The sequence below is a fragment of the Xyrauchen texanus genome, chromosome 11 (genome assembly GCF_025860055.1).
Source record: "Xyrauchen texanus isolate HMW12.3.18 chromosome 11, RBS_HiC_50CHRs, whole genome shotgun sequence".
Lineage (NCBI taxonomy): Eukaryota > Metazoa > Chordata > Actinopteri > Cypriniformes > Catostomidae > Xyrauchen > Xyrauchen texanus.
The window spans coordinates 18,084,535-18,111,692 of NC_068286.1; the positions used below are offsets into that span (position 1 = coordinate 18,084,535).

The 27,158-nt window shown below is 39.4% G+C and overlaps 1 protein-coding gene and 1 long non-coding RNA gene across 2 annotated transcripts in view; one reads left to right on the forward strand and one right to left on the reverse strand.

Annotated features, from left to right (window-relative positions):
- Nucleotides 1–27,158, forward strand: part of LOC127651141 (neuronal membrane glycoprotein M6-a) — a 113,556-nt gene that overhangs the window by 681 nt on the left and 85,717 nt on the right. The gene's annotated exons all lie outside the window — the stretch shown is intronic.
- On the reverse strand, nt 16,299–21,338 carry LOC127651144 (uncharacterized). The gene is made up of 4 exons (XR_007971525.1): nt 21,132–21,338; nt 17,788–17,852; nt 17,489–17,583; nt 16,299–17,096 (listed from the first exon to the last, which is right to left on the reverse strand). It is a non-coding gene; the product is annotated as an uncharacterized LOC127651144 (long non-coding RNA).

Sequence of the window (27,158 nt, forward strand, 5' to 3'; positions counted from 1 at the left end):
TTCTGTGATGAACAATGCATTGACCTAAAAAATATGTTTTCCAGAGACTGGGAAAGCCAGAGGTCACCACATCCTGTTTTTGTTGTTTTTTCTCTTTCTTCTTCTGATACTACACAACATGGCAGAATAAGAGGGTGTTTACTGTCAAGAAAACTTTCCAAAACACAGGACATGTCATAAGCTACGGAACTAAGTGAAAATAGATGTAAATACATTTTTGGTTTCACAACTAATCAAATGCACCTTGTGTGTGTGTGTGTGTGCGCAGCACCGATGTACAGACAACCTGCAACAATATCGATCGCTGTTGCTACAAAATGGAGAGATCTTCTTCACAGCAAAAATTGAATAGATTGTTTCTGGGCACAAAGCATGCTGTTCTTATCTTGGGTGCCAAGGCCAAAATCTAAGACACATACAATCAGTAGATATAAAAAGCACTGTTGTTCTTGGGATCTCATTCCATGCACCGTTTACCAGTTATACTTGTAATATGAAAAATGACAATACTCGTTTGTGCTGAAGAAAGACTTTGTTGGAGTTCTCATTCATGGTGCCTGCTGATGGCCTGTCCCCTCTAATATATGCACAGAGTCACATGAGAGATAAATAGCCACATTATGTGTCTCTGTTTACAGCCTCCACCAAACATTCTCCTCTTGTGTGTGTGTGTGGGGGGGGACTTGCCCTCCCTTCCCACCACCCTAACCTCGCTCTCCTTTTACTGGCTGTTGGTTGGTCTAAAAAGCAGAACATGAGTTTGGGTTTATGGGGTTCAGTGATTTAAAGCTGGAATGCCGTCTCCTAGGCCACAGCCTTGTCCTACTACAGATGTCAAGTTAAAAGGTCAGCCTGTGCCTTTAGTGTGTGTATGTGTTTTTGTGTGAGGGTACAAGAGCAAATGTGTTGCACGCTCAAATCTATCAAAGGGAGGCACTGTCAAAAAGCAAGAAAAATGTTAAGAGTCAGTATTTGCTTTGTGGCCATATGGTAATTAATCGGTTGCTAAATATTTAGCAAACATAGATTGTCTGCATGATACAGCCGTTTAACTGTGAAACAATGCTTTGCAGGTAGTGGGAGAGTAGTCAGTTGATGATTAGTGCAAAAACTGCTGATACCGTACTGGTGGCATATGTGAACGTAGGTCGAAAGATCTGCTGTTGAATTCGGTCTGTGCTTTCTGAAATTAGAACCACTCCCCCAGTTGCTAAAGCTAGAAGTGTTGTTCAGTGCATGGGCTTGTGGAAGATCCACTTTCCAGGTGAAATGTCCACAGAGTCACAGCAAAAGCGAATTTGTACTTTTTGCTGTAAATGATGTAGGGCTGCACTATTAATCATATCTGTACGTCAATCATGGTTTCTGCGACAACGGTCTGTGATATTGGTGTGCTAGCAAGCAGACTGTAAACAAATTACAGACAGGTAAAGTTTGCGAATTGTTGATAATTTTCATTATAGGCTGTTGAAAGGGGGTTAAAGGGAAAGGAGGAAGTGAGAACCGGCTTAACAATATAAATAATATTTAATTAAATAAAAAGACACATACAGGGCAGCTGCCTGTAATTCTCTCTCTCTTGAACTGTTGTCACCGGAAGCCTTTATCCCTCACGTGGCCCATCAAGCTTATTGGGGACCAGGCATGCATCATTCCACCCCGGCCCCGCCCCCCTCCGCTCTACAGCTGTGTTTACGGATCAAATCATAAGCTCTTCCGAATTCCATTTTCACCTCAACTAACCTATCATGCTCTCTTCAGAAGTTCGCCAATGAACAATCACTTTCATTCATGCTCTGAAATATGGTGCTGCAGAAGTTTACAAATATTGTACACTATGTCTTGTATGTTCATTGTTGTGGGCCTTGTTTCCCAATAACGATTTATCTTAGCAGTTTAGAGCATTTTCTATATTTAATTTTACGAACATTCTTTATTTGTTACTTGGGTTTCCTAAAACTCCACTTAACATGAACGTGCGAGGACGCACTTTAAGTGCTACTTATGAGACACTGTCCATAAACGTGAAGTGCTGAAATGTGAATGTATAGTGCTGCTCGTCATTGCAACTTCATTATATTTGTTTAATGACTTTTAAACTTTTAAAAACGTTTGTAATTTAGCTTGCTGTAAATATTTAAAAATATTTTCTTAAATGTACAACTTAATTCACCACAAAATTTTATTTTGTTTTGCAGTCGTTTTGTGCAGAATGATACATTTCTTTTACACCATCACTGATTCATTCATGCATTTTCATATTTTGTTTTATGAATTTGCTATGTGGGTTGAGATTAAATCTTCCACGATCAGTGAAGACATTGGAGGCCCTGTGTATGGTCCTGCTAGTCACAAGTATTAATTGAATATAGCGAGGTTCACCGTGTTATTGCTGAGTGCAAAATAAGGAGACGCACGGAAGCTGCGCTTTAGGGACATTCACCAATCTAAGGGAGATCTTCTCTTTACTCCAAAACGTGATAATGGTAACAGAAATGCTTCACAACATGTGGTACTAAATAACACGTGGTGTGGGCGAGAGCACCCTTAGCTGTCAGAGAGGGAGGAGACGAGGATGAGGAACCAATATACTATACAGACGATTTTCATGCACTGCAGCAAGTTATTGACTTTTTTCATTCTCTCTCTGATTGTAATTTTTACAGTGCCACCACTTTGTTGTTACCAACTTATCCACAAATAACTTTCTTTGTTTATTTATTAATTTGTCTGGTCATCCAATATTGACTAACCATTTTCTGCTCTTGTGATTCTTTTGGGAAACGAGGTCCTGATCTGTTGTGTATTACACATCTTCATGCGATGTTTCAGCGGTCTCAGAGCGGTTTTGTGATTGATACACATGAATTCCATCTTAGGCTCTGATTATGTATTAAACACAGAACAGCTGCATGTGCTCTGGGCCTCGTTTCCCATAAGCTTCGTAAGCCTAAATAGATTGTAGAATCCATCTTACAATTCATCTTGATTTTGCGGCCCATTTCCCGTAAGCATCGTAACTTAAGTAGTTCTTGAAAATGCTCATAGATTTACCAGTGCTCTGGAGTACTCCTACATTGCAAAGAGCATTGTAAGCACATAGACTTATGCCGACACCTGCAGGACAAATGCAGAATTACACCTGATACAATCTTAATACCTATGTCTACACTTAATGCGAAAACTTTAATATCTGGATGCCTGTGTTTTATTTTAATTTTAAAGTCTAATAACAATAATAATAATAATAATAATAACAATAATAATACTAATAACGAAATGCATGAAATAGATCAATGGATGAATAGATTAATTAGAAAGCAAATAAAGTTATTTATATGGACTAGTTGGTAACAGCAAAGTGGTGGCATGATTGTTGCAGTCAACTGTGAAAAGTCAATAAATGCATGAAAATCATCAGTATATATTGGCTCATCATCATGTCTCAGGATTGCAGAGGCAGGACCCAAAGCAGAGTGTAAGGGGGTTAAGATGGGCAAGGAGGAGGCGAGAACCGGCTTGTCAGTATAAATAATAATTTAATTGAAAACTTAAACCAAAACACACAAACATAAACACACACATGACGGACATGCCCGTAATTCTCTCTCTCCCGAACCGTCGTCACCAGCCGCCTTTATCCCTCGCGTGCCCCATCAGGCCGATTGTGGACCGGGCGTGCGACATTCCAGCCCGGCCCCGCCCCCCTCCACTCCACACAGAGTTAAAAAGGGAATTTATTTGTAAAAAAACAAAAATCAACTTCCACAAGTGGGAAAACAAACATAAACAACTCTGTAGGGGAAAAAGGAACAATCCAGGGCTGGGGAAGAGGAAAACGGGGAACCAGGACCAACCGGACAGGGATGGGTTGAAGAACAAACAAGACCAACCGACCGGACCACACTAGACACACAAGACCGACTGGGTAACAAGACAAACTGGCACTGGACAGCAAACACGAGGAGACTAAAATAGGTAGAGAAATCAACAGGTTAACAAGACAGGGCAGGTGTAACTAATAAATTAATAATGGGAAAACAATGGGTATGATGTAAGACAGAGAAACACACTGCAATACAGAAACAAAAAACAATGCCACGTGCTCTCAAAAGACAACAAAACACCCGAGTGGTAAGAGCGTACATCGGCAAGACAATATACGCCCATGCCAACCAACAAACAAGACAAGAGAATGCTTAGCAACGCCAAACAAAGCGATGCCGTGCCACACGATGCACAAACAGGGACAAAAATAAAAACACCTGTGTGAAAGTTTGGCAACACATGACACATTAGACCAAAGTGACCGAACCTCAACCCAACATGAAGACGGCCTGGGCGTGCAACGTGAGCGTGACACGAGGCTCACCCGTGTTCACGAGAGACCGGCAAACTATTGAAGTGAGTGCATGCTGCCAAGATGACATAAGCACGATGCACCCACGTCAATAACAGACAGACATGGAGCACGAGTGTCCGGATCATGACAGACCGAAATCGAACCAGACAGGAAGTCAGGATCCAGACACCGTGCTCCAGACTTGAAACAAGACAGACCAAAAAGCACACAGCAGGGAATACCATGTGTGCCATACCAGAACCATGTGCTCGCACAAAGACAGACAACGAAACACAAGATGGACATGGGATGATAATGCCATGGTCCTGTCAGACAAAAACCCAGACTGACAGAGTGACAGAACCATGACACATCCTTGTCTCCACTTTCAATCTGAAACCCAAAGGTGCTCTCACCAGCACTACAAGTTGTGTCACACGACACATGAAGCATTGCTGTCACCGTTATCAATTTTGGGAGTAAATAGCAGACCTAGAATGTCCCTAAAACGCATCTTCAAATGTCTCCTTATTTTGCAGTGTGTTATTACACGGTGAACTTCGTAATATTCAACGAATGCTTGTAATTAGCAGGATCCTACAAGTAATACATTTTTATTTCTGTAGCACCTTTCTAGAAAAGACATCAAAAGTACTTAACATCCAAAATATAAAAACAAGGAACAAAAAAAAAAAAACAGAAAACAAAAACATAAACAAATTAGACAATTTTAAACAAGTGGGATTTTAGCTGCTTTTTAAAAATGACCATAGAGTCCACACATCTAAATTCCAAAGGGAGAGCATTCCACAAAGGGCCTCCTCTGTCTTCACTAATCCTGGAAGCTTTCATATCGAAAGAAATTTGTGAAAACAAAATATTATACATGCACACCTGATTATGGAAGCAGATTGTGTAAAAGAATTAGATCATTCTGGACAAAATTATTGTAAATCAAAATGTAAATATGTAGTTAATTAGGTTGAATATTTCAGAAAATATTTTTAAACAAGTATTAGCGAGGTAAATTACAAATGATTGTAAATACAATTTATTTGTATTGTATACAAATATAATGAAGTTACAATGACGAGCAGCACTGAATGGTCACATTTCAGCACTGTGACCTGGACAGCGACTCTCTTAAGTAGCACTTAAAGTGCATCCTCGCCCGTTCATATTAAGTGCAGTTTTGGGAAACGCACGTAAGAAATAATGAACGTTTGTAGAATCGCTTGTACAAAATGCTCTTAACCGCTAAGATCAATAAGTACTGGAAAACGAGGTCCTGTTCGGTTTATGCGCTGACTGTGCTACATTTATATTAGAGCTGTCAGTAGATTAAAAAAAATTAATTGCAATTTTTTAATCATGATTTTTCATAGTTAGTCACGATTAATCTCAGATTTTAAAAGAGCTGCATTTGGCTCTATCTATACTTATTTCCTGTCAAAATGCATTTATTTCCTTCTTTGGAAAGAACAACATAATAGAACAAAACAATTTATAACAATAATGCTTTATTAACATTTTCCAAACTCTACAGTACAAAGACAGAAATTCACAAAAATAGCACCAATTCATGTAACATTAAACATTTAACAAAGTCTTAGTGGGATGTTGACTGATTGACACTACTTTTCATCGCAATGCACATTAAATCTCTTAAACCCACATCCTCCACAATAATTATGATTAATTGTGATAAATAACTGTGATTAAAATTTTGAGCAAAATAGTCAGGATTATCATTTTAACCATTATCATGCAGCCCTAAAATTATGTAATATAGTCAAAATGAATTAACTTATTAACTTGCACCCTGACCCAAACTCTAATCCTAAACTTACCCGTAAGTGGAGAAACAAATTATAATTTTAGAGCGACGACGCAACCTCTAAATTGCACACACCATTTTTATATGTGAATGCAATTACATCTGGTTTCCATGGGACCACAAGCCGCGTTAGGCTACTTGTGGAATGTGCCAGTAGGAAAGATGCTCACATTTGAGTTGGTGCAAAAATGTCAGTAATTCGGCAGCATGGAGTTGATTACAGGGTACATGAACATTCGGAAGCAATATGTTATTTATTTTTTTTGGACAATGTTTATTATGTGTGTCCCTAATTTGATCTAGCTGGTGCTGGAAAACATTCTCTTTTGGTGCTTTTGTGTTTTGGTGTTTAAGACCTGGTGAACTCATTGCTCCCTTATTCAAGAAGTGTCTGCATGGATATGTTTCCACATTCCTTCACCATTTCCTGTGTTGAATGACAAAGGACAATTTTTAAAAACTTACAATATATCCTCAAAGCTGGCCAAATGTTTGAAGACTGGCTTGTGTCCCACATATTTTATTTCTTTACCCTCTTCTGAGATATGCCGTTTAATTTTTCTAAAGGAATAATAAACATTCCTCAGAAGAGATGAGAGTTTAGTTTGGATTTAACCACCCTCACTTTTCCTTGTTATCCATCCCCCCTTCTGAGTCTAAGGTTTTCATTTATTCTGGTTGAAAACAAATCTGCTGGCTTGTGCAACCACAGTAGTGAGGCAGTGAGTGATTTTTCTAGTGCAGTATAAGAACCTTCCTCTTGAAATCCTCCTAATGGTACTTTATGGGCACACAGAGAACTCATGGGGTTTGAATACCTGAGCAGTATTTATATAATGTAGTCCCAAAGCAAAAATAGCATAAGAATGTGTTTAATAATCACAAATACAGTATACAGTATAAGTGTGGCTGGTGACTAAGCTATGACTAATTTAAAATCTGCAAATTCATTATTTTGGTAAATAATATATTTTGGTAAATATCTGCTAAAACCATGCTTTAAGATTGTAAAGATTTTGATGTTAAAATCAAAAAAATAGTTCACCAAAATTTTTTTATATTCTCATCATTTATTCAACCTTATGCCGTCTCAAACTCGAATGACTTTCTGTCTTTTGAGAAACACAAACAAAGATATTTTGATGGAGACAAGAGGTGTCTTTATCCATGCAATGCAAGGTAATGGGGTTGAAAACTTGCAGGCTCCAAAAAGGACATAAAGGCAGCATAAAGGTAATCCATACAGTTTGAGTGATTTAATCCATGTCTTCTGAAGTGATACATTCCGTTTTGGATGAGAAACAGACCAAAATCAAGAGGTCTAGGAAAAAGGAAAATATTTTGGTCTGTTTTTCACCCAAAACTGATCTGTTGGGGTGGGACTATGTTTTTTTGACCAATGGCAGATGGGGGAGTGTGCGAAAAACAATCATTAGATAGACGGCTGAACATACAGACCAAAAGACGTAACATTATTGATCCCTGAGGGGATTTATGTTAGAGCTTAAGTCGTCTTTAGTGCTTAACCAGTAAAAAATAATGGGAGGCATTTCATGGTTTGCAGTGAATTCCTACTGTCTGACAGTCTAGAGATGCAGAGGCTTTCATGAAAATTAGACCCTGGAGAAATATCAGCTTCTGATGGGAAATACAGACATTTGTGCTTGGAGCACATACATCTTTTGTACAGTAGTATTTCTGCTTACTGGTTTTTATCAAATAAGAACGTATCTGTAAACAGCAGATATAAAATCTTAAACAGAATTACTATCCATTCTTTTTGTTTTGGTTTTCTTCTATCCATTGTGTTGTTTCCTTTTTTATTATATTGCTGATGTTTATGAATATTTTACACTCACTCATGATCCATGAAGTAGTTTGCTCAATTGTATCTTCTAGTTCTTGGTATTTGTAATCTCAAAGACTTTGGGTGTAGGCAATTCCACTGTGTTGTGACCTGGGCTCTCTATTCTATCCCCTGCAGAATCTTTGCAATGTGACGCAACCGCCTGACCATTCAGACAGTACAATAGCTACTGTAGCAGCGCTACACAATGGTACATGCTGAAAAAGAAGTTTCAGTATTTGTCAAGACACATCTTGGATCTGTGTTTGAATCAGTCCTCAGTTAGTCATGTACTCTTTAGTCATTTCTATCTCATTCTTCAGTGAGGAATTTATATTCAGAATTGTTGAACTTTGAAGAGCACAAGATGACTTTGGCCAACTTGATCTTTATGATGGGGAGGTCAGAATGTAGCAAGGGGTGAGGGTCTCTCACAATTTCTCTCCCTCTCTCTCTCACTCACTCACTCACTCACTCACTCACTCACTCACTCACTCACTCACTCACTCACTCACACACACACACACACACACACACACACACACACACACACACACACACACACACACGGTTTATGCACTACTTTCTTTGCTGAAATCACTGGGTTTTCTTGAGGTGTGTTGATAGGATTCATAACAATAAGCTGGGTTTTTACATACTAGTATTTTTTCAAACTCCATGTGTACTTTCCAAGACTTGAAAGAAAATGCGTTGAAAACATAAGAGCAATAGTAGAAAAAATATATTTTATTCTGGAATTAAATCTTCGAAACCCAATAAATATGAATATGAAGCTGATTATAAATATGATGGACTTATCATATTTAAGTATTTGTAGAAACAGCAGCTCATAAAATAAATAGTGAATTACATGAATCACAGTGTTTGCGCTTTCTTTTTGCCTGACAAAAAGATACTTTTTACTTATGTGTCTTTATTTATGTTAAATGTCAGATTACCACTTTGCAGCTTGTTCACAGTAGCACTATCTGTTTATTTCTTGACGTGAATAACAACGAGGCTGTGAGGGATAGAGTATCTTCAATGGGTTGTACTGTTATTTAAAAATTGTTTTGGATCCTTCCACTGATGAAAGATAATAGTTAACAATGAAACTCCAGAAAACATGAGTTATGGAAAATTAGATGTTATCTAGGAGCTTTTTGATAGCTTTAGTGCATTTCATTGAAGAAAGTATTACGTTTATCCGTCAAAAATCAAAGATGGCATTGCTGTGAATAAGGCCTTAGAGCATTGGAGTGTTACAATGGGAAGATATCACATTAATACCAGCTCCTTATCTAAAGTTCAATCTCATTAATCTATTGCTCATTTTAAAGCAGCACTGAATCAATAGTGTAGACATGCATGTCTCATCTTATCTGTTGTCTCTGATGTTCCCATTGCCATGTGTGATGCTTATGATCTGCTTGACTGGATTTTGAAAGGAAGCACTCCGCCTGAGAACCATGAGTGTGGCATCTTACAAGCAGTAGGAGGTGGACAGATAAACAAAAACATGTCTGGGAAAATATATTTTCTGTTCATTTACTCAACTATATTGTTCCAAACCCACATGACTTTCTTTGTTGGAACACAAAAGTAGAACTTAGGCCAGGGATCGGCAAATATTTTGACATAGAGTGCCATTTTACATTTTCCTATTCAAGTGCCGACAACCCCCCACTGTAAAATGTAATGAGTTGAGTTTACTTAGAAAACCTTCTATTTGATTGCAGTGGATGTGGCGTCAAGGTGAAGTGAGTATTGTACATCAGAAAACCAGTACCAGAAAGCACTAACACAGGCCATGTCATAAATTAGTGGTTATAAAACGGATAGTTCCGGTCCTGGATTCTGATTGGTTGAGCCGCGTTGGAAGCCTTTATAAATTACATCAGTAATACTGCACCACTGCATCTGTGTGTTGCTAAATTAATGCCGATATCCAAATAATAATTAACCCAATAATAATCAATAATAATAATAATAATAATTAATAATCAACCCAATCTTTAAGCATGCTTTCCATTGTGTCTTTGTTGCTGCATCTGTGTTGCTTGGCAACCACTTTGTTGAATTTTTTCTGAAGAACTACATTGCTTGGCGGAAGAATACCCAATCAATATCAGATTTGTTTTTTTGTTGCTGTGTGTTTATTTTATGAATAAAATAAATATTACAATTAATATTTTTATGGACAATAAGCCCTATGAAGCCATGATTTACAGTGAATTTAGAACAGCTAAGTGAGTTTTACTCCGCTCCGCGCCTAACGCCCATTAGCTGTTTTGAGCAGCAAATGTGCTGGATTTTGTTGTGAAAACCTGGCAACACTGCGTGACGTATGCTGCTCATCTCTCTTCACGGCATGTTGCTCAGGTGTTAAGCGACAGTTTAGGACTAAGTCCATAATCGTTTCAGATCGGAATATACTCCCCCGGCTCCTACAATATCCGATCCAGTGATTTTGGCCAGTATCGGACTAATACCGATACTGAATATCGGATCGGCGCACACCTAGATCTTTTACCAAAATAAAACACAAAAATAAATTGGTAAGTGGCTGAGAAGCTTACATCATTTTCAATCTGTTGCAATATCCTCTTAAGTTTACAACCAATGTCTCCCCCTTTGGCCTTGAAAATATCAATGAAGTGTGGAGTGAATGTGTCCAGTTCTTGAAAGAATGAAATGTACAAGTAAGAATTTAACATCAATCCTAGAAATTTGATTATTAAGTCAGGTTTCGTAGCTTTTCACTACTACGAAAATGATACATTCAAACAATGCATGGCAACAGTTTAGAGTGAATAACATGTAATACAAGACAACATGAATTTTTACTTACCTACTCTTTCTTGAGTTAGAACATGCAGGGCAATGTCAGACTTTGATTAAGTGTTCTATGCTCTCTACATGCATGGGCAAAATTTTGAGTAGACATTGCTCTCAAAATTGCAATCTTTGTTTGGGCACTGCACCATTTCATATTTTTTTAGGTGCTGCCGCAAATGAGACAAGAAAATGGATTCTGTGCAGGGCTCCTCAAAATTGCAATGTACGCAGTGAAATATCAATGGGTGTTTTTAAGTGCGCCATAAGTTAATTAAATGATTTAAATGAACATGGACAATCTGTGTGGAGACATGGAATTGGAGTACTTCTCGTGCAGCTTCCATGTTTTAATCGGTAGTGTTTCAAAAGTTTAGCCCTCTTTTCACAAGAAAACAAGCAGAACTTACACTTCCACTCCTTGGGTGTAGGTCCTCAAAATAAGCATACACCAACTGAAAAGTAAAAATATATATTATTTATTTGTTAATCAAGATATAATTGTGCATACACGTGAAACATGAACGGCACGATGAACACGTGCAGACAGAATGTTAGAACGTTCTTGGAGTGCACGCAGCACGTTAACAATAAACCATACATAACTGATATAACCATGACAATAACTGAACAAAAATATCAACTGCATAAAAAAAAGTCAGTAAAGATGTTTGTAACGTCTCTAGTAAGTCAATGCTCTCAACTGACGGTTAGCCAGTAATACTCTTGATTAAAACTCATTATATTTGCATTTCCCTTTCTCCCTACAAAGAGCAAAATACATTATTTAGATTTGGGTTTATACAAAGATAAAATGCACTGTGAGTAGTGTATAATTAGGTCACCAACATACCTGATGTCGTCGCCACACGTCGCAGTCGCACATGATGTGAGAGAAGTGAAGTTCATCATATTCCCGCGCCCTCGGACCCACGGTGTACTGAATGATACTGCGCATGCGCAGAAAATGTGTTAGAATAGTAGAAAACATATATTTTATTCTGGAATTAAATCTTCGAAACCCAATAAATATGAATATGAAGCTGATTATAAATATGGACTTATCATATTTAAGTATTTGTAGAAACAGCAGCTCATAAAATTAAAATGTATTGGATTGTAGTAGCAGCAGCTCATACAAATGTGAATCATTAACATCCCTTTTGTGTACATTTGTTATGTTCTTTGTGCCAAGTTTTTGCTCTGGATACTTGTTACAGTGTGAACCGGCTTTTAGTCCAGCTCACTCGATGCTCTTCAGTACGGTTTACTTAAGTTGTTTAGTTTAACTGTTGCATTCAGCCGATCGTTGACATAACACAGTTTAATCAAGTAAAATCAACAAATTTGACAGAATTAGTTAGGTTTACAAGCTTTTATTAAGTAGATTCAGCGATTACTTTTTACAGTGCACCCCCAAATGTTTTTAATTTTGTTAATGTCACAAATTTGCTTATTTGATTGCTGATCATAAAAAGTGTGGAATCTTATCGGATCTTTCAAAATCACGTAGAGCTCGGGAATGTAATAATGTAGTAATGGAAATGAAGGATTAATAGTGGTGTTTTCCTTATTACATGATGTGTTGTTCTGAAAGCAAAAAGAAACAAATGAAATACGGAATGCAGGCTGTCATTAGCTCAGCCTGACTGAAGCAAATTGGGTGCGTTTACTCGCGCGAGTAACCGAAAGAGAAGCGGTGCCGGCTCGTGATGTACGAATGGATTTCACGTGCAGCACGAGTCTCATCACAATTTAACAGTGTTTAGCCTCCCATTCAGCTGCTGAAAATGCACTGCGTAATCATGTGGAAGGATTAAATCAACATGTAGATTGGAATGCAGTTACGGAATTTATATAAATAAAATAGTCTCTACTCCTCTCTCGCCATTGCTGGGGTGCCAGTGATTACCCCTCCGTGTGCCAATGCTAAACTTACTAAAGAGGAAAACATAAGCAAATCATCTTAAGGAGACAGTGGTACGAAAAGTGCCATACTACAAAGTTTCACTATCATCGGAATAGTATACAAAACAGATTTAAGTGCAACAAGAATTGTAAATATTTTTTTAGTGACCGGTTAAGTGCTTTTAGAAAATATGTGTTTTTAGCCGTTTTTTGAAGATTGAGTTGGGATCAACGTGGTATGATGAAACTGAAAGTCTGGGAAAGTGTTTTGGTGCCTCTTTGTTTAGGTACGACAAGGCAACGTTCCTTAGCCGACTGCAGGCTTCTGGTGGGAACGTAGCTCTGCATAAATGTTTTTAGGTATGCTGGAGCAGACACAGTTACTGTTTTGTATGCCAGCATCAGGGCCTTGAATTTAGTATGTGCATGAACCGGCAGCCAGTGGAGAGAGACAAAGAGTGGTGTAACATGTGCTCTCTTAGGTTCATTAAAGACCAGACGTGCTGCTGCATTCTGGATCATTTGGAGAGGTCTAATAGCACATGCAGGAAGGCCTGCAATGAGAGCGTTACAGTAGTCCAGTCTAGTTATGACAAGTGACTGAATGAGCAGTTGTGTGGCATGTACAGACAGGAAGGGTCTTATCTTCCTGATATTGTAGAGTGTAAATCTACATGATTTTGCATTATTTGAGATGTGGTCTGTGAAATGTAGCTCATCATCAATGGTTACCCCTAGATTTCTGACCGTTTTGGAAGGCGAAACTGTAGCTGGACCCAGCTGCAACGCAATGTTGTGTTCAACAACAGGGTTGGCTGGAAAGACAAGGAGTTTGGTCTTGGCTGGGTTGAGTTGCAGGTGGTGTTCCTTCATCCAGGCTGAGATGTCTGTCAGACAGGCAGCGATTCGAGCGGTCACTGTGGTCCGCATACCTGCTCCGGAGCTAACGTCTTGGTCCCTGGGTCGATCGCCTCAGGAGCGCCTGGGAGCCTTATGGGTCCTCGAGGGGGTCCGTGAGGCGGGGGGCATCAACTTCCTGCGGGGTGCTCGATGCGTGGGCTGAGAGCTGGGCCCGGGTTGAGGTGGAGAAAGGCGTTTCTTCGCCGCAGGATGACGCCCTCGGTGAGCAGATGGGGCATGGCCCATGGCGGCAGGCTTGCGGCGGGGCAGAATATGTGAGATAGCCTCCGTCTGTTTCCTCACCATGGAGAATTGCTGGGTGAAGTCCTTGACAGTATCGCCGAACTGGGAGACAGGGGCATTGAGGAAGCGCACTTTGTCGGCCTCACACATCTTCAGCCACAAATGACGTTCCTGGACCACGAGCGTGGCCATCGCCTGCCCGAGTGACTGCGCTGTGACCTTGTGGCTCTAAGGGCGAGGTTGGTCGCTGAGCGCAGTTCCTGCAGCATGTCTTGGCCTGGTGGACTTGCAGGAGGGCTATGGCATGCAGGGCGGAAGCAGCGTGTCCGGTGACACCATAGGCTTTGGCCATCAGTGACGATGTTGTCCTACAGGCCTTGGAGGGGAGTGCAGAGCATACCATGCACTGCTCTTCATGCATACGTCAGCTCATCATGCACCTCCGGGGGGGGGGGGTGACACGGAGCCCCCAGGAACCAGTCATCCAACCGCGATGGCTGTGGGGAGGACGGAGGTTTCCAGTCCAGCCCCACGCTGGTGCTGGCCCAGGCAAGCATATCGGACATCTGCGCGTCGGCCTCAGCCTGGCCATGCAGGCCAGAAGGGGGCAGCCCAGGGGAGTCCTCAGCGTCAGATGCCGCGCTCTCCGATGCAGCGGCGAGCTCATCCACCTCGAGCTCTAGAGGATAGGCAGGCTGGCCGTGAGGCGAGCCGCTGTTGCCTTGAGCACGGACGGGAGTCAACGAGTGTGCCAGGAGGGTGGGTGGTCCGAGGGGGCATACCCGGCGGAGCTGCTCCTACTGCCATCCCCAGATTGCCTCCATTGCCAGCCGCACCGTCCTCAATCCCGTGGGAAGAAGGAGCACTGCGTAAAAACCGCAACGTTGCCATGGTCATGCTCTCGCAATAAGAACATGAACAATCCACAAACTCTGCCTCTGTGTGATCGTAACCCAGACACACGAGACAACGCCTGTGACCGTCTGAAGTGGAGAGCACTCTACCGCATCCAGGAACTACGCAGGGGTGGAAGGGCATCTTTATTAAGACGTGTCCTGAAAAGGAACGTTCAACACCAGCTGCGTATTGCTCTATTAGAGGAAATAACTCTTTCAGAGAAAATCACTCTTTTATAAACTCTTTCGAAGCGCCCAGGGGAAAACTGCACTGCCGTGCAGAGAAGGAGAAAGCCGATGTAATGCGTTGTTGAATCCAACAGGCAAACGTCAGAGGAAAACAGGAACAGGTGTGTGACAGGCAGCCGACTGCAACACGACCATTGGCTCCGAAGAAAATTTCGGAATGAACTCGACGTATTTGCCCAAATACTGTCTGCCTAATTCCCATTGGCCTTTTTTCATAGATCAAAGGCATATTCGGCGCTCAAGAGAGACCCCTAGTGTCGCTTCTTCGACACAACGTCGAAGTGAGCGACAGACGGGGAAATGTGAATTCTCTCATAATTTACTCACCCTCATGCCATCCCAGATGTGTAATGTCTTTTTTCTTCAGCCGTACACAAATTATGATTTTTAGAAAAAACTTTCTAGAAAACCATGGTAAATTTATTGCAAGTGATTGCAAAGCTATTGCAAGGACACGCAAAATGTATTCACATGTTCTAATCTAATTAGCTTAATAGCTTCATATAGAGAAACGTTTAATATACTGTAGATTTGTAGTAACGTAAGTTAACATAACTTCTTTAATCTAATAGAAAGTTGAATACACACAAAATCAATAGAAAAAAAAAACAGCTACTGATTTCACAGTATGTTTAAAGTAATATACATTTGAACTTTTTGACAAAATCTTTCCCAGCCGGAATTTCAACGTTGATTCACCGGTGAATCAACGTCAGGGACCAAGGTTGAATCAACGTTGGATTATGATTCGATTTTGCAAAACGATTCAACGTTGAAATTGTGACGTTGTTTCACCGTTGAAATCGTGACGTTGTTTCACCGTTGATTTCGTGACATTGTTCCACCGTCTTGCAGCGACGTCGAGGTTGAATTAATTGGTTTAATTAAATGATTTTGCAAAACGAAACAACGTTGAAAATGCAACCTTATATCTTTTTTTAACATTGAATAAACTATAGATTGAGTTTCCTTTTCACTGTACTCTCTGAAGACATGACATTTGTACAGAAAATCAAAGGAACTGTAATTATGTAACTTGCTATGCATAATTTGCAATACTATCCTATATAGTGGCATCTGGGAAAACATTTGGTTCAAACTGTGTACAGATCGGTAGTTCAGGGGTGAGATGTTACACATTGTATGGGGGGAAAAAATGTTAGCACTATGCCAGATTTTAAAATAAAAAAAACAACTGTTAGAATACATATATTTATATGCTTTTTTATTTGTCTTGTTCAACAACAGCAAAACACAAAACTATAATGAAATAAATTGAATTCATCAATTGAAAGCATCATTAAACATCAAAAATTTGGTCTTTAAAAAGGTTCTTACAGCACTACAAGCCAGAATAATAATACATATATAATTTCATTGAGTTCAACAGGTCTTTAAAAACGGTCTTACAGTACAAGCCAGAATAATAATAATAAATATATAATTTCAAGTAACATCAACAGGTCTTTAAAAACGGTCTTACAGTACAAGCCAGAATAATAATAATAAATATATAATTTCAAGTAAAATCAACAGGTCTTTAAAAACGGTCTTACAGTACAAGCCAGAATAATAATAATAAATATATAATTTCAAGTAACATCAACAGGTCTTTAAAAAAGGCATTACAGTACAAGCCAGAATAATAATAAACTATTATTTCGAGTAATATTGTTCAACAGCAAAACTATTTTAGAAGGCTCATTAAACCCATTATCATTCAAACTTTTTTTTATGTGGGTTTCAAGTAAGTTCTTATAAAACTACATGCTAGAATTATCATCAAGTAACATCTTTCAACATCAGTAAATCACTAATGAACCAAAAACATTTTACTCTAGGTTTCATTCTTGAATTATATATTGACCTAGAAACAATAAGTAAACTTTTTTTTTTAAATTTTTTGAAGTGAATTGAGTCTTCATGGAAGAGTCGTCTTACGGCCACCACCACCCATCCTCTCTGGTGCATATTTTAAGTATTTTGACATGGTCTCCAATATTTGTGTACATGTTGTGTTGTATGCATTGATGACAGCGTCTAAAGAGAAAAATAAAGACAGTTTAGATCAACATAACTGCTGTATATTTCAGCCCATGAAACATCCTGTGTTTTACTTTTTCACAAAGATAGAATAGAATCACATGTAGGTGCATGTTAAGAAATATTTGCAAACATTCTTGATGTGTGAAGCCAGAAAACCACTTTGTTGGTGCTAACTTTTGACTATTGGAGGTAAAAGAGGCACAAACAATTAAAAGACTGCCATTAACTTGTTAAATGATCAATAAGAATTACAATTTGTAACTACTGTAACTAATTTAATTACATTTGGATAAGCACAACCAAAATAATCACACAAAAAAACAATCAAACACAAATGTCCCACAAATGAGTTGTTCTGCACCCGTTTTCTTTTCTTTTTTACTTACCACAGATGATCTGGCATAGCAGAGACTGAGAAAATGGCAGCTTCCCACGTTTCCCCTTTAAATTCATCTGTGCCATCAAGGCATTTGAGAGAGTTCTAAAAACAAACATGCATGTAAATATATATTAAGTACTCATTTATAAAGGTATCTTTTCCATGTTAAATACATGACAATACATTTGCAACGTCTTTTGCATAGAGCAGAGACATTGCAACGACAGCAAGAAACTAGAGCTTAATGTGTGGCATAATTATTTATTTTAAATAAATGCAGCAATGTGTGGCATAAATGGTACTTACGCAGACATTGATTTTTTCACCATGTCTACCTCATCAACATCTCCCAGTCTTTTCAAATATGCTTGCTGTAAAGGAGTAAAACAGAACAACAAAAATTACTTGTCTGTAAGATGAACTTGACAATAGAAATCTGACAAAATAAAAGGGTCTACCCCTTCACCCTGGGTTAGCATAATTTCTAACTGGGGTGTAAATTGGACAGTTCATCACGATACAATATCGATTGTCTCAGCCAGCAATACGATATCTGTCGATACCTCAACAAATTCTGTGATACAATTCAGGGATATATTGATAGATTTATTGATATTTAGATATTATGTGCCAAGTTTACCCTCACAAATGCAACAAAAAAAAAAATATAACATGTCTTTTTGTTTGTGCATTTGAAGTAATATCAAACTGCAGCTGGGTTGTTTTGATTAAGTAATAAGAATCCAAAAACATACAGGTAACTTACCAAATAAAAGGTTAATTGAAAGTATGTTTTATATTTGTTTTACCAAAAGCTAAACTGAGTTTCAGGGTTAAACAAAACCAAGTAATTGCTATGATACATTAAAAAAAAAACACTTGGTTAATCTCCTCAGCTGACATAGACGCCTGTCAAACTTTGTTGTTGTGATCACATCCAGCGAGCTTTTCCCTCACCACTGTATTTACTTGTACTTTAAATAAAGGGGTCAGTGTGACCAATATAACGCGTGAATGCAGCATGATCTGAATGCAGGGAAATACACGGAAGTGAATCGCCATCATTAAGAAATGAGATCGCATTTATGTTTGAATCGAGATCGTGATTTTTTTCGATTAATCGTGCAGCCCTACTGTGCACTTTACTACCTGTGGTCCTTTAAGTGTATTAGAAAAACTGATGGCTGACTGACTCAAAACATTATTTTGGCTATAGGCTTTTTTGTTGTAGTTTTTAGTTTAAAGTAGTCTAAACTAAATTTAAAGACTCAGATGTTCTGTCTTTTATCTTTTTTTTATTTTATATTCTACAGGAAAGTTGTATTTGTCAAGCCCTAAGCTGTTCCCAATAACCAAGCACAGGCTGCTAATTTAATATGCTGGACATGTTGCTTGCAAATAAATACACTGGTGTCAATTCATGATACGTTGTCTTCTCTTAATTGTAATACTTAATGTACATTGATGTTAAATATAGTTTAATAAATAATGCTACTTGATAAATAGAAGGCTTCAAATAGACCCTGTAATCGGTGATTGGTGTCGGGTGATACAGCTTCCAGTAATCGGGTATCAGTGATCGGCCCCAAAAATCCTGATCTGAGCACCCCTAGTTAATATGAATGATTTTAAAGTTTGAACATGCAATACAGATACAGATTTAACTACTGTGACTTAAAAAAAAATTCTTAAAATTAAATAAAATCACTTTTTCTAAAGTAGAATAGTCTTCTTTTCAATGAATGATGCATTCTTTATAACTAGCCTACTTGCATACATCATTCTTTATTCTTTCAAGCAGCAGACATTTATTTGTATGAATTAAATATAATGAATCCTTATTAAAGCTATTAACGAGCAGTGAATGCTTTTCTCTTTTTCTTTTGTTGCTTGATCAATATTAAGGACACAGACCACATTAGGTTTATTACCCACTTTTTTGGATTTACTTTTTTTTTTTTTTTACTTCAGTAATAATCTGCCACGGGTCTTCTTTAAAATTTTACCAAACTTAAGTCTGTGCTCCCAAAAGTTTGAGTTTTTTAAGTGGACATTTTTGTCCTCTATGTAGCTATGTCTAACTTTTTTTAATTGATGCACAAGGGTTAAGAAACATTATAGATTTAAGACGTGAAAATGATCAACTTTAGTGATGCACTGTCCGAAAGAAACCGTTCTAGGTTCAGTACTGGTGATTCGAGAACCGCTGTACCTGTGCATTCGGTAGTACGCGCATGCTCAATATCAACAGCTCGTGCTCATCACTTCACTCAGCACAACAAATCATGAGCTGTTGAGTTACTGGAGAAATATACTCCAGGGTATTGGTTTATTTGTAGTCGGAGGGACTGTCAGGCATGTCCGAATGTGAGTAACTTTAGGAACTTGTAGATGAGCGCTGACTAAAGACGTGAACTGTTTTGAACGATTCAGTCAGATTTGGTGAACTGGTTCAACCGGTTCACTAAAAAGAACCTGTTCAAAAGAACGATTCCTTCACGAACCAGACAACAACGAAGATGAAAAAATAAGAAGCACCCATTGTCCTTTAACGTTACATTGGTACGCCAATGTTATATGACGGTTATTATCAAATAAAAAACCTTGCAAAACTGCCCCCATCTTAGCTTAACGCTACCGAATCACAACTTAGGCATACTTCAGATTCATAGGGGAATTAACCATACAAATAAGGCCTAGCTAGAGTTAAATAGCTGAAAAATAGTGAAAAAAAATAAAAGCATTGAACGTTAAATTGGCGGTTCACCTAACGTTACACAAACACTTGTCTCTCTGAAAATCACCGTAGCAACTGCAAAAACACAATGGTGGCAAAAGTAGTTAAGTGAAATAAATGTCGAAACACATTTCTTGACCCTCGTTAATAAGTTAATTTAGCTAACTGTAGCGTTAACATTCGTGTTTCAGTCATACAACTTCACATTATAAACTAACTTGTAGCGTGGCCACATAAGGGGAGGTTTTATATTAAGGTTTATGACTTTAAATGTGTGTCATTTATTCTTAATTGTTATATTGCTTTCCCCTGTTATCTGTCATTCCCCTCAGCTGTTGTGTGTTGTTCCCCGATCTCTGTTCACGCGAGATCTTCGCGTGAATTCATGTTACGTGTTTTCCTGCCACTTAATCAGGAACTAACTTTCAGTTTCTATTTAAAAAACCGCTATGCCGGTGTTCAAGGCTCATTTGCGAGTACGCACATCATCAAACCCGTTCATTCATAAATTGGAATACGCTGGTGACTGACCTGGGAGCGCTGAGACGCCGTTCCTCCTGGAGGTATTTCTGTTTGGCTCGTAGCCAGGATTACCTTTATCAGAGGACTTTGGGCATTCATCACTCATCACTTCATCACTTGGTCGTGCTCACGGACTGTCAAAACTCCCGGTGAGGCTGATCTGGTCACTGTATATAACTCTGTGCACTCTGGACTTCACTTTTACATGTACATACACTTCGTTTGATATTATTGTAAATATTATTGATTTTGTTAATACACTTGGTTTATTGGTTTTCATCAGTGTTGGTATTTATTTTCTCTACTCCACAACCTATCATTAGAAACGGTACGGAAGATCCCATAATTAGTGTAAACTCAACTTTAAGATTGGAGAGTGTTACAAACTTACCTTAGTTCATCGTCACTCAAAATCCCGCCTCTCTGCTCTCTCGGTGTCCTTCCTTGAACTTGAGCCACCTGAGCAATCTTGCACGAAATATAATTAACTAGAAATATCGCGATGGGTAAATATCTGGGTGGTTAACCAAATAATATATATCTGCTCCGACCGAGAAATATTTGCAAACTGCTGTGCTCACGTGCCACGAGTTGACTCAAACAGTAACGGACGTGTTTTTCAAACATGAATAGGCACGAACATTGTCATTGGCCAGTTTCCTGAAAGACAGAAAGATTAACCAATCATGATCAAAAGTAAAACGGTGAAATGACCAATATGGCGAAGTGTTGATTTGCAGTCTATTTAATTTGACAAAAGTGTTTTCATATGCATGGTAAACGGCAAGCACACAAAATTGTAAATCCACACAAAATCTCGTTAAGGCAAAGTTTCTGCTGCTCTCTTGTGGTTGAAATTATTGTTAATAATGATAATAATTATATTTACAGCTGTGAACACTTTTCTGTTGTTGAAAACATTACGTTGTTTCAACGTACAGATCTTGTAAAATTTTCAGCGTTGATTTAGAAGTGTTTGTGTTAACCTTTTTCAACCATTTAGCATTAAACGTTATTTCAATGAAATGAAATGACAACTGACATTATTTCAACCATATTTCAACGTTGAAGGTCGGTCATGTGCCGGCTGGGTTGTGTTGTCCACCACGAGCTCTCCTCATCCAAAATGGCAGCCAGCCCCAAATATGCTTGCTTAAAATTCAATCAAATTCTACATCATGTGGTTTCCCATGGAATCTTACAAAAATAGGCTGGGTTTACTAAATTTCAGTTTATTGTCACTTCAATCAAAAGGATTAACTTTTTAGCTAATTCGTTTTTTTGTTATTATGAATACAGCACAATCTCACAAAGTCACAAATATAGCATACAATTAAGGAAAGTTGACAACATTATGTTTTTAGTAAAATCTGTTTATTTTAATGAGCATTATTTGCTCATGGAATAATTTTTTTGAGTGCACATTATGATTGAAGATTCTTTTTTAAACATTTAGCTATTTCAGCAGAATCAGAGAATGTAGATGAACTACACACAACCTTTTGACTAAAAGAGACCTTGATTTATGATTGCATTATGATTTATACATTACATGCCTTTTATCAACATCACTCCAGTTGTTCAGGTAGATTCAGTGTCAGCCACAGATAACAACATAGCAAACACCAGGAACAAAGAGTAATTTACCACCATCTTCAGATGACTGGCTGATCTGGTCTAACAAGTTAAGGAGGAGATGGACCCATATAGCCCCTTTTGTTTACCCTATTTCTATACCTTTGTTTCTATCTCCGCTATTTACAGTCCACATAGGGGTGGGCAGTATGACAAAAATCTCATATAACAGGAGGAGTCGTTTTTATCATGGTAACAGTATAAAAATAAAGTCTTTTTTTTCTTGAAATTAAAAACAAATGGTCTAGGCTATATTTTGATAAACATGGTTTAATGCCCTTTTCTTATAATCTATAATCTGTTTATCCTTTTTATAATCTAATGAATAAAATACTTTTTTTTTACTTAATGGATGCAAATCAAAAGATAGAAACAACATATACCGTATATACTGTATAATAGATATATATATATATATATATAAAAAATATAAATCTGAAATTGAGAGGGAATGTCAGGCAAAGGCTAGATCATGTCATCACTCATGCTGTTTATTGTATTCTGTGTCAGTTCTTATCTGTAAAAGCAGCACAATAAGGCAGCAGGCTGGAATCAGTTCCTCGTGTGCATCTGTTCCTTCTCTCTCTCTCTCTCTCTCTCTCTCTCTCTCCATCAGAAAGTGCAGATCCGTGAAGCAGTCTGTTGCCATGGTTACAGGCTAAAACTGAACTGCACATGAGCAAGTGATAAGCTGAGGCTAATTTAAAGTATTTAATGCCAGCTGATTATGTGACATGCTGAGGACATGAGCTGCATCTGAAATTGCTTACCTTTTCTTTCTTTTACTATTACCTGTATAGTTAATGCCACATAATTCACTTGATGGGGAAATAGTGAACAAAAATGATTTAGCAGATTGTAATGTAAACACATTGAACTGGAGAAGGATCTGGAGCTGTCTCAGAAATTTCTTGGTTACTGTCGTAACCTCCGTTCCCTGATGGAGGGAACGAGACGTTGTGTCTATGTACTGACACTAGGGGTCTCTCTTGATAGCCTTGGTTACCTCTTTTCTTTGAGAAAAGAACAGAATTTGCATGCCCCTCCCTGGACATATGGGTATAAAAGGAAGGAAGCGTGCATCTGTTCAGTTTTGAGCTGAGGAGACGAGAGTAAGGTCCCAGGGATTTCAGCGGCTAGTACAGTGTTGTGGCAAGAGGGACACAACGTCTCGTTCCCTCCATCAGGGAACGGAGGTTACGACAGTAACCAAGATGTTCCCCTTTTGTCACTCACTCAACATTGTGTCGATGTAGAGACACTAGGGGTCCCTATCTAAAAATGCCACAACACTGAACCGTGTTGCAAGGAAGGTGCAAGCAAGCTGCTGCATGCAAAAATAGCAGGGGGACATAGCCCAGTCAGGGTCTCAGGATGACATGAGAATCAGCCAGACCAAACTCCAGGCAAGAGTCGCTGACAGAAAACACTTGCAGGTCCCCAACCTTCTTGACTGAAGTGAGCTCAATCAGGAGGGCCGTCTTCAAGGAGAGGGCTTTTAGTTCGATGAACTGTTTAGTTTAGTTTACTTGTTTAGCATGTTTAGTACAAGTACAGAACAATGCAAGGAGGGAACGAAGCCACTCTAGGCTTGTACAGAGTTCCACTCCTACTCCTATTAACTCATAAGACATGCAGACAAAACATCAAAAAAAGAAGAAAAAAACAAAAAACAAAACACACAATAAAAAAACAAACAACAAATGATAGAAAGCAATTCAATACAAGCAAACAATAACTAGAAAAAACTACATAAAAGGCATCAAGCTAGCAATAGTTGACTCTTCAAATGCTTTTTAAAAGCTGAATAAGAGGACGTTGATCACAACGATGGACTTAAATCACTCCAGAGCAACTGTAGCGGCTCAAACAGGTCTTCGAAGGTCCGAAAGGACCATGGAGAGATTCCATGAGGGGAACAGGCATGGCCTTGGAGGGTGCAGTCTCCCGGCACCTCTAAGGAACCTGATGATCAGGTTGTGCTTCCCTTATGACTTACCTTCCATTGTGTCATGGTTAGCCGCTATGGCGGCTTCATAAACATTCAAGGTGGAGGGGGACAGCCACCCCTCCAGCCTCTCCTACAGAAAAGAGAGCACTGACCTCACCACACACCTCTCTGTGTCTTCAGATCGGGAAGAACACCAATTTGTGAATAAGTGCCAATTTAGGGAATAAAGCTGCCTGGTAGAGGGAGCTCTGGCTTGAGTAACCGTGTCTACGACGCTGGTGGTAGACCACTTAGATCTTCCGCATCCCGTCCAAGGGCCAGACGTGGAGGTTCCAGAGGTCTGGGTGTGGATGCTTGAGTAACCGTGTCTACGACGCTGGTGGTAGACCGCTTAGATCTTCCGCATCCCATCCAAGGGCCAGACGTGGAGGTTCCAGAGGTCTGGGTGTGGATGCCAGGGGAATTCACAAGGGATGTGCTGTCACGAGGAGCGTGAGATCCAAGAGCCAAGGCTGAGTGGGCCAGTAAGGGGCCATGAGATTGACTTGTTCTTCGTCCTCCCTGTCCTTGCACAAGACTTATGCAAGTAGGCTCACTGGGGGAAATGCGTACTTGCGCAGCCCTCGGGGCCAGCTGTGTGCCAGCTGTGTGCCAGCATTGTCTGAGCGGATCAAAACGTGCTTGCCACAGATCAGTGGCAGGAATCTGCTCAGGGCATGTACTCTAGGCAGTTGATGTGCCAACCCAGCTTTGGCCCTGTCCAGGAGCAAGTGGGTGTTTGCCCGTTACACATGGTGCCCCAGCCTGACCGGGAGGCATCTGTAGTAACTACACTGCGTCTGAACAACTGTTGTAGGGGGACTCCTGCCCGTAGAAAACAGAGGTCTATCCAAGGGCTGAATAAGTGACGGCAGGAAGGGTGAGGGTCACGCGGTATGTGCGGCGCCATGCCCATCACGGGACTCGAGTCTGAAGCCAGTGCTGAAGAGGTCTCATATGCATCAACCCGAGTGGCTGAGTGCCATATGCCCCAGGAGCCTCTGAAATTGTTTCTGATTATGTGACATAATCTGAGGACATAGGCTGCATCTGAAATTGGTCACCTTTTCTTTCGTTTACTATTACCTGTATAGTTAATGCCACATAGTTCACTTGATGGGGAAAGAGTGAACAAAAATGATTTATCAGATTGTAATGTAAACACATTACACTGGAGCTGTCACAGAAACGTCTTGGATAGTGTTGTATCCTCCTTTCCCTGATGGATTCTGCATCAACATCTTTAACGGGAGTCTGTGTAAGGCCCTGTTCAGAACACACAGGTCCAAGATTGCCTGCAACCCACCGCCTTTCTTGGGAACGATAAAGTAGGGTCTGTAGAACCCCTTCTCCTTCTTGGCTGGAGGGACAGGCTCTATCACATCCTTGAGTAGCGTACACAACTGCCTTATCCACCTGGGGGTGCTTTGTGTACCCCCCCACTGTCAAGGGTAGTGAGAGCGGACAAGCGGTTTTGGCCAGTGAAAGTTGCCCTCCACGTGGGGGGGGCTGAACACAGGAACAAAACCCAGGAACCAAACGTATAGCTGCTAGAGCTGAGGGGAGGATGGAGAGTTCCAGTCCAGCCCAAGACACGTGGCGGCCCAGGCAAGCATAGCGGACAGTTCGGCATCGGCCTCAGACTGGGACGGCACACCTGAAGCCGTTAGCCGAGTCGAGTCCTCAGCGTCGGAGTCCGCAAAGATGCTCTCCGATACAGCGGTGAAACTCGCATCCAGCTCGGGGTCTCAGAAAGAGACATCAGACATCTCCTCTGTGGAGATCGTCAAGAGCACTAAATTCCTTGGTGTTCACCTGGCGGAGAACCTCAACTTGTCCCTCAACACCAGCTCTACAGCTCTATTACCAAGAAAGCCGAGTACAGTAGGCTAACTTCTAAAAATTAGCTAATACTTCAGTCTATTCATTATTATTTCAGGGGCTCAGTTTTATTTCACAACATGGACAGTAGGCTTATGTACATTAATATATATGTATCATGTTTGATACATGCTTATATTAGAAATTTTTTATTGTTTATATATATATATATATTTTAATATTTGATTAAAGTTTTGTCTGTTACCGTTTGACACCTTTTTTCCATTTTGCATATCATCAAGGAAAATATATTATTTTCACTGACAAAAATGTTGTTTTTTTTTTGCAAAACTGACTAAAGTTAATGAATATAACATGACAAAATATTGACAGATTTTAAAGGACATAATTGTCAAAAGACTAAAACTGTGACTATAATGAAACAAAATACACAGCTGTTGATAAAGAAAGTGAAACTGCAGGCCTAACAACACTGTAAACTAAAGCATAAAACAAGCAATAATGTGGATAAAATATACTTTATTAAACATGAAAATAATATGTACAAGAAGTAAATTTCAGAAGCCATACAGATTAGTAAACACGCACAGTAACTTCCCCTGCCAACGGATTGTGAAAGGTAAACACACAAGTAATGTTCGATTCATAAAAGCATTACCCCTACCAGACAACATACCTCCAATTCCAAGCATTATAGCAGGTAAACCACTTTGCAAAACAGATAACAGATTAACATCCATCCAGACTGCAGCAAAACTATCCTGAACTGTGTGACAGTGACTGACTGAACTGAACAGCTTCCTCATCTGGAATACGTGACAGCTGGCACATCTTTCCTGTGTCCTTTCATGTCATGACGCAACGAGGAACGACATAAGCCAGAGATTTAGCACCAAATCCTACCCGACAGCTCAAAATACCAATTATTTTTATAGGCTTAAATGAATCGGG